This window comes from Lissotriton helveticus, chromosome 7 (genome assembly GCF_964261635.1).
Source record: "Lissotriton helveticus chromosome 7, aLisHel1.1, whole genome shotgun sequence".
Classification (NCBI taxonomy): Eukaryota; Metazoa; Chordata; class Amphibia; order Caudata; family Salamandridae; genus Lissotriton; species Lissotriton helveticus.
Window position 1 is genome coordinate 1,104,858,951 of NC_136068.1, and position 9,306 is coordinate 1,104,868,256.

Consider the following 9,306-nt stretch of genomic DNA (forward strand, 5'->3'; position numbering starts at 1 on the left):
ACTTGGTAAGTGCAACAAATTACAAATTGATTTTTAGGATGTTGTCTCGGATGCAATGGTTGTCCCTAATGGTGTGAACGTGCAGGTGGGAGTAGAGGTAGATAAGTTGTCTATCATCCAAAGGGGCAACCTTTACTGAGTCAGGCTAAATCTTCTAAGAAATAGAATGGCAATATGTGCTTGTGACGCCAGGTGTGCGTGTTCAATCTACAGAAAAGAACAGGGAATAATGATACAATGGCACCAACTTCGGCATTAATCTTTCAAAGAAACTCACCCAATTGCACTGGCAGGAAGCAAATTCTTTACAGACATCTGATGCAAATGTTCTGCAATCCTACCTGGATCATACTCTGCACTAAACCCAACGGAGTAATGCGATGATCCCCATGAAAACCGTGCAAAATGTGTTAATGGGCTGAAAGGGCTCCCAGACTCCTCTCTCTAATTGGTATTTGGCGGCTTTGGGCTCCATGGGGTCGCAGGGGCTGAGGGGACTTGTGTTACCCCAGAGTAAGGCTTGGAAAGCTCCTAAAAATAATAATGACCAGCAAAACAATAGCAGTCCATCTAGATGTATTTAGATGTAAACATGTTTTTAGACATTGGGGCATATTCTCAAGAACGTTTGATAACCATTGCAAAAGTTACTTAACACAATTACCAACATCGCAGTCTATCACAGGAAAATGATGCTGTGTTAACCAAGCATTCTCAACACGGCGGCACCATGCGATACTCTTCACATAACGCATCAAATGTCTGCGTTAAAATCTACGCCATGCTGGAAAAAATACGAAACACGAACGCAAAAAATCCTGCGATGAGGCCAATCGTGGTACAAAAAGCAGTGAAAACCAGCGACAGTCCTGCAAACCCCACGCGTCTGGCGGGAAAATGCACTAAAAAAGCTACAAATACAACACACCAGAAACAATCCAAAGTGCTTAGCAACATGGATGCAGTCAGATTGTCAAGGAGGCCAATCGAGGAGGCCAAGAGGAGCTGGCATGATGTGAAAATCTAAAACAGGCACAAATCCGCTGCCAACAGGAAGGCAGCAATGAGGACAGGAGGCGGGAGCCCTGCGCCACAGGAGGAGCTGGAGGAAACGGAGTCCACAGTCATCAGTGCGGAGAGGGTGCAAGGAGTCGGGAGTCCGGACACAGCTCGGGAGGACCTGACACAACATCAACAGGGTGAGTAACCACCAGGAACTGGGGCGATGGGGGGAGATTGGCACATTGGCTCACATGTACAATGAGTAGTAGCACACTGCACACCCACATGACCCAGTATCATGGCCATGTTCCCCGTAGCACACTCCAGCACACACACAGCAAGAACAGCACACCCACATTGACAACAATGTGGTACAATGCGCAAACACAACTCTGCATAACGGAGGACACAACTGGATCCGCACACACGAAGAAACAGGCCTACTGACAGAGCTGGAAACTGTGAAATGGAATTGTATGCATACAACCACACATCCGTCATGTAGTCCAAATGTACACGGTCCCGCATCCAATTCCTGCACCTTCCAAACAGTCACAATGTACATTGTCTGACAGTCTGCATGTAAAAAGAACAATGCGGCAACATACATGTCAACACAATGTCCCATTCACATTGCAGTTGGCCACACAACACCGCCAGCAGAGCAAAGAAGACCACACATCAGTGATGCCGGAAAGGACCACCACACCTTTGACATCGATGCCGTACAATAGGCCAAGGAAATCCCATGCAACCCACCACCAGGACAAGGGAAGCCAAGCTACGTAGAGGAAAACACAGACCCTGCAACAGACCACAGAAGGAACCACCCGCAAGCACGGCTGGCTCACAACACTTCACCGAGCCACACATGGCAACCCAATGCCAAAAGGAGGTGGCCGAACAGGTGTCGGTGAGGTACGAACAAATGGAAGGCGAACTAGATCACAGACGTAGGTGTCCATTATCCTTCAGGGACCACCTATACCCCACAGAGGAGACCCACACTGCCATTGACACATGCAGATGCACATACCCAGTACATAACCACGCCCATTGGCATGCAAACATCAGTCACACACCCATGTTGGCTCTGTGTATGATGGCCCAGTCCACTCCCCTGATGACTAGAGTGGTTATCGACAAAACTACATCTCCAAGCTCCAACCCGCTGCCTGCAGTGACATGGTTGCATCCGCTGTGCACAGCACATAGTTTGCTGTTGATGTGTTGCCATCTCTCTAGGGACACTCAGCTTGAAAACACTCGACTTGCTAGCTGCAATGTTACTTTGGACCCTCACCCTCACACCACCTAACCCTCACACCCCCTCACCCTCACACACCCTCACCCTAACCCACATCACCCTCACCCCCATCACCCTCACCTTCCCTCACCCTCGCACCCCCTCAGACTCACACACCCTCAATCACCCTCACACACCCTCACTCACCCTCACAACCTCACACCCTCATACCCCTCACCCTCACAACCCTCTCACCCTTACTCACCTTCACCCCCTCACACCCTCATCCTCACCAACCGCATCACTCAGTAACACCACCACATCACTCAGGGACACCACCACATCACTCAGGGGCATCACTCAGGGGCACCACCACATCACTCAGGGACACCACCACATCACTCAAGAACACCACCACATCACTCATGGGCACCACCACATCACTCAGGGAAACCACCACATCACTCGGGGACACCACCACATCACTCGGGGACACCACCACATCACTCTGGGACACCACCACATCACTCAGGAACACCACCACATCACTCGGGGACACCACCACATCACTCTGGGACACCACCACATCACTCAGGAACACCACCACATCACTAAGAAACACCACCACAGCACTCAGGGGCACCACTCAGAGGCATCACCACATCACTCAGGGACACCACCACATCACTCAGGGACACCACCACATCATTCAGGAACACCACCACATCATTCAGGCACACCACCTCATCACTCGGGGACACCACCATATCACTCAGGGACACCACCACATCACTTGGGGATACCACCACATCACTCAGGGACATCACCCATCACTCAGGAACACCACCCATCACTCAGGAACACCACCACATCACTCAGGGACACAACCACATCACTCGGGGACACCACCACATCACTCGGGGACACCACCACATCAATCAGGGGCACCACCACATCACTCAGGGGTACCTCTCAGGGGCACCACCACATCACTCAGGGACACCACCACATCACTCAGGGACACCGCCACATCACTCGGGGACACCACCACATCACTCAGGGACACCACCACATCACTCGGGGACACTACCACATCACTCTAATACACCGCCACATCACTCTAATACACCACCACATCACTCATCCCAACCACATCATCACTCAGCACCACAACATCACTGTCCTTGCTTGCTAGCAACAAGCATTGCCATAGCCAATAGGACTCGCATTAGAAAAGTTTAAGGTATTGGCTTTGTGGTTATCGACAAAACTACGTCTCTAAGCTCCAACCCGCTGCCTGCGGTGACATGGTTGCATCCGCTGTACACAGCACATAGTAATGTGGTAGGGCCCAGGGCACTCATGCATTCAACAAGACCACAGGACACACGCAGATATCATGTTGAATTGGCACATGCGACCGTCCCCTTTATTGGCAGGGCCACATGTAAAGTGACGCCTGTGCTGGATGTGTGTGGGGTGTGTGTACGCCAGCCCGCATGGAGTGTTTGGTGCTGGCTACAACCTGAATAATGGACACCAGTGCAATGGAAACATATAAACCTGCATAACAGAGTCAACTCCTGAGCAACATGAGTTGCAGTGCACTGAGTTAGGGGCACTAGAGCTTAGCGCACTCATGTGAAGAAAATGTCTGGTGTCGTTTACCGTCGGGATAATCCTGATGCAGACGCAGTGGGGTGTGTTAGATCTGCATCATCTTCCACATCAATGTCTCAGGTCCCCCACACTGCCTGAGGTGACATTGCTGCACAACATCTCCACAGCACAACACTCAATCAGTGACGGACCATGGGTTGTGGTGCACTGAGTTAGTGGCACCTGGAGTGCTGAGCAGGGTAACAGGCAGAGGATGGCATCCACAACAGGTGCGAACAACTCCGTTAGTCTGTCAGTACCACTATTTCGACTCTGGCAGATGGCGTTTGGAGGTGGTCCTGGCGATGGTGGCGTGTGCCTCCTGCGGTGATGCCACGTCCGGGCCACTCTGAATACGATGTGATGTGTGAGCCCTGGTGGTGCTCATTTGTGGCCAGAGGCAGCGGACAGCGCAGGGCCACAGACACATGGCGTTGATGACCCCAAAACCCTCGCCTCAGAGGCCATCCAACATCTCAGAAGAAGGGGCCCCGGACCTGACCAGCACACAGAGTTAGTGGCCCCGGATGCACAGCAGCCGACACAGGCACCCCACCATGGGACGGTGACTTACGGTCCACTGAGGTAGGGCCACAAAGACTGTGCGGGTCCTCATCGAGCTCCAAGGGCAATGGGACTGAGGGTAGCGGGGATAGTGGAAGGGGTCCTCCAGGGCATGATGCAAAGGTTTGAGCTTATCCAGATCAGCAAATGAGGAAGTGGAAAGTGCCACCAACAATTCGGTATCAGCTATATGAGGATGAAAACTACCCCCTAGTCCATGGACTCAGACGCCACCAAAGTTCAACCAGAGAGTGTCCATGATTGTTGGGGAACAGACTTAGTGGCACCTGGGCTGAGGGTAAGCAGTCTGTGATGATGCTGGTACACTGATATGAACTCCGCCATTGCTAAATCAGGACTCTGTGATCTACTGGACCGTAGTGTAGGTCTGAGGCAGTGGTCAGTAGTGGCCCACAGTCACGTGTCGTAGGCTCGCGATGCACAGAGTTAGTGCCACCAGGGCAGTAGTCGGCAGTGTCCGATCATCTCAGTAACGATGATTCTTTTCTCCTCGCATTTGCACCGCGTCATCCTCTAACGCCTCTCCTAGCGTGCATTGATATGCACTCTGCCTTTGAATCATCCATGTCCAGTTCCAATTGTGTGACTACTCAAGCGCAGCGTAGGCCATGGGCAGTAGTCCGCGTGGGCCCACATGCACGTGTGGTTGTGATGCTAAGCACAGACTTGGTGGCACCACATCGAAGGGAGTATAGTGATGTAAAGTCTGCATTGCCATGTGTACCCGGCCATTGCATGATCAAGACCCAGTTCCAAATGTGTGACCTACTCGAGCTTAGTGTGTCAGTTGAACAGTAGTCCGCGTGGGCCCACATGCACGTGTGGTTGTGATGCTGAGTACAGTCTTGGTGGCACCACATCGAAGGGAGTATAGTGATTTCCAGTCAACCATAAACATCCCCTGCCATGGTGTAATCAAGGCCCAGTTCCAAATGTGTGACCTACTAGTCCGCTGTGTCAGCCGGAAGAGTACGTAAACAAGAAAGGAGTCCTGTGCGCCTTGCTCGCGGAGGCCGGGACGGTTGTTGCAGGTAGCCAGGGTCCTGGGCCTCGGAGCAAGCACCTGCACGTGGTGGGCCCCCTTGGACACACACCGGTGTCAGCAGGTGGGCATTGAGGCCTGGTTGCGCAGGGGCGGGCAGGACTGGTTCTAGGATCAGCAGGCGTATCGGATCGCAGGCAACTCCACTCACAGAGACAGCATCGGCTTCGTGGTGGTGTGAGAGGTGCCGCCATGCCAGAGGGGCTGGGCATTCCGGAAGTGGACCACACCCAGGGTTACGTGCCTTTTATTCACACGCCTATGCTGTCCTGGCGTACGCCGGGCCAGACCACTCCACTCACGCTTACGGTGGGAACGTAACAAGCTACAGTCCAGCGGTCTTCCCCACTGGCTGGGGTGACATGGTTGCGTCCACTGTCCATTATACTGCATACATCAGGGCGGTATGTCGACAAGGATATGTGTGTGTTCTGCATACTGCAGGCTGGCAATCACATCCATGCCACACTTGGCATTGTGTACATTCTCATTCATAGGTCACTTCCCTCCTTCGCACATGCAAGGCCCCCACCTCTTCAGACATCCTGCTATTGTGTGGCTGAGGTGCCATGCCGTTGATGGCTAATGTACGTGGCTGGCCCAGGTTCCCAAGTAAGTTGCGCTGTTGTGTCGTGTCAGGTGGGTGTGCATGTTGTATGTGAGCTTGTGACGTGTGCATTTCCTGTGTTTTGGGTTGCCTGATTGTGGAGTTGAGGTGGTGTGAATTTGGTATTGGCCAACGAGCAGTGCATTACAGAGCATGCCATCCTGGTAGCACAGGTTGATGATGGACTGTAGGAGGTGTATGAATCATGCACACTGCCTCGATGGTTGGCTTCGAGGTTGGTGGAGATGTCTCTTTCACTTTCTGTTGCGCTTACTGTGTGCAGTGTTGCAAGGGGGCACAAGTAGAACATGTGTTCAGTCAATTGCCCCCTGGCTCGTGCAGGTATCCAGCTGTGCCATAGATACCTTGCTTTGTCTCCAGCTGTTCCTGCGCAGGGTGTGAGATGTATAGATAGTGGGGTACCAAGCTTATGATGTCATCCATGACCGTTGTGAGGGACTTGGATTGGCCTGGCTGTGTGACTCCGTTGACTCTGGCAGTTGTTGGTTGGTGGGTACCAGAGGCCAACAGGTGCATCACAGCCAGCATCTTTGTCTGAGGTGGGATGTTGGTTGTCCACTCTGTTGGTACCTTCAGCCGGTGGCCAATGTTGGTAAGGATGCAGATGTGGTTTGTCCCTTTGAGCCTGTAGTCGTCACTGACATTCTCTGGTGTTGGGTCTGTGAGGTTGGTGCTTTTTCTGGGATCGCTGTCTTTGTCTGCGCTGCCTCAGTGTTGGTCCATGGGCGCGGTGAGGATCCGGGGGTTGGGGGGTCCTGGGTGTGGTGGCGGTGGGTGTTGTGGCCCTCTTGGGTGTCCGTCCCCCATGTTCAGTGGCTCCATGGCATCTGTTGTTCTTCAGGTGTGGCTCTGGCCTTGGCTCCCGTTTGTGGTGCAGGCTTGGGTCCGACTTTACACCAGGTCAGAGCAGGTGTTAGTTTCCTGCTGCTAACACGCCTTATCACCTGTTTTGGGATCTTATCGCTAATCTGGTTGATCGTTGAGAATGTTGCAGAGTGGTGTTGACGCAGCTTTTTGCTCGGAAACGCCTACTCTGCATCTCATTAGCGATAGTTGCGGGGGTGATCTGTGGCGATGTTTTTTGTGGGAGCTATCGCAGGTAAACTGGTGCTATGGGCTGTTAGCACCAGCTTTTGGATGGGGTGGTAACTTTATCGCGACTTTGGCTGCGATAAAGTGCCGTTAACTCAGCAATAGCTCCTTGAGAATATGCCCCATTGTGTTTCCTGCATTCACATCGGATCCTCAGGTGCCTGATGGCCATCTCAGAATTGTGACAGGTTGTTTCATAATTTTGATGGATTATTTGAGATGTCTGACCTGAGGTTTCAGAATTTCTATCTCCCTTCTTGGATAATGGGATTACGCTCTGTCACTTTGAGAGTTCAGCTCTGTTAACGCGATATTCTGAAAATATATTAATTTTCGTCCACCTAGGGATTGTGACAAGCCATTTCAGAACTCTGGTCATTTTTTGTAACTGTTATTTCTAATTCTACATGGCCAGTGCATTTCAGCTGTTTTAAAATTGTAATCGGTAATTTAATAATTGGGAGGTATCTTCCTTGCTCCGGTCTTCTTGCCAGATATATGAATTGGCACAGGTTTACTCTGTGGAATGCAAACTATCATGGGCGTATTTAGTGACTGAGCTGATCACTTCAGATTCCTAACATAATAAGGGGCAGATTTACAAGCCTCTTGCGCCACTTTTGAGTCATTTTCCCCATGTTAAAAATGACACATATGTGGCGCAAGGGGCTTGTAAATCTGCCCCTAAGTATATTCCACATGCCAGCTGTCTTCAAGAATTGGTTTGCATTGTAATGGCCTTGCGACACTCCGACAGTCCATTTCAAATGTTGCTTCAAATTCGTATTCTAAATTCTGAGTTATGGAAATCTATAGGCGAAGTCTGAGACTTCTTCCGTGGTATTTGGTTTAGGCCGTCTATTGTTCAGACCCTCTGCACATTTGTATTTTCTCTCGTCCTCCTAGGCTCTGCTTTCTTTCAGTGGAAAGGGGGGAGTACCCCTATGATGAAGCATGTCACTAAGTGTGGTTGAGATGTTACATCTTTTTTTTTAAGAATACTTTTTAAAGACCAGTATATATACAACTAAACTCTAAGAAGAACCTAAATAACTTTGCTAGACCCTGTTAATCATTTTTAATATGTAGATTTACAAACAGAAGGGGCATGCTGTTATTGGCTCTTTGAACTCTATATCTCCCTTGTTTCTAGTTAGCTTTAGTAAGAAAGTGGATTAATATTTAGGGTGGGTGGTCACCCACATCAAGGAGTAATAATAACTTGGTCCGATACAACAAGGAGGTTTGTCCAATTCAAATATTTACGTTCTGACAGTCTTTTTATGGAGCTCAAAGTCCTCCAGAGGGGCAAGCCTGAAGCTGTATCCGACGAAGGTGCATCAGAATCAGACACCTCTACCACACAATCCTGCTATCAGCTCTGGAGGCTTTAGGAGCCCATATATTTTTAGGTCTCGCCTGAGCCAATGCGCTTGCGCATTGCTCCGGCGAGATTATAGTAAGCGGAAAAGAACAGTCTACCAAAACGGCTGCAGATCGCATACAGTTCATGTGATCTATGCGTGTGCACACATAATGCCAGCCACATAACACACCACCATTTGTCTGTGCCTCGGCATCAGACTTCAAAGGCTGCTGCTCCCCGCCCCGCATGCACTTCGCGCACCACCATTTGTCTGTGCCTCGGCATTAGACTCCAAAGGCGGCCGCTACCCCGCCCACCCCCCGCCACAGCAATGCCGAGATCTTGTTTCTGGGCGAAAGGGAAAGCCTACCGTGCTTGTTTACAGTAGCCTTGCTCCTCAATTGCTGTTGCTGTGTTGCCATCTCTCTAGGGACACTCAGCTTGAAAACACTCGACTTGCTAGCTACAATGCTACAACCGCTATGCTTTGCCTCTATACACGTTGATCCCTCGCAGACTGTGCTGACTCAGCCCCTCCTGATTCTGAAACTGACCAACGCAGTCACAACGCAGTCTCTTCTCTCTGTCTTATGATGTCTGCCCAGCCACCATTTACTTCGGACCCTCACCCTCATACCACCTCACCCTCACACCCCCTCACCCTCATCCTCACACACCCTCACCCT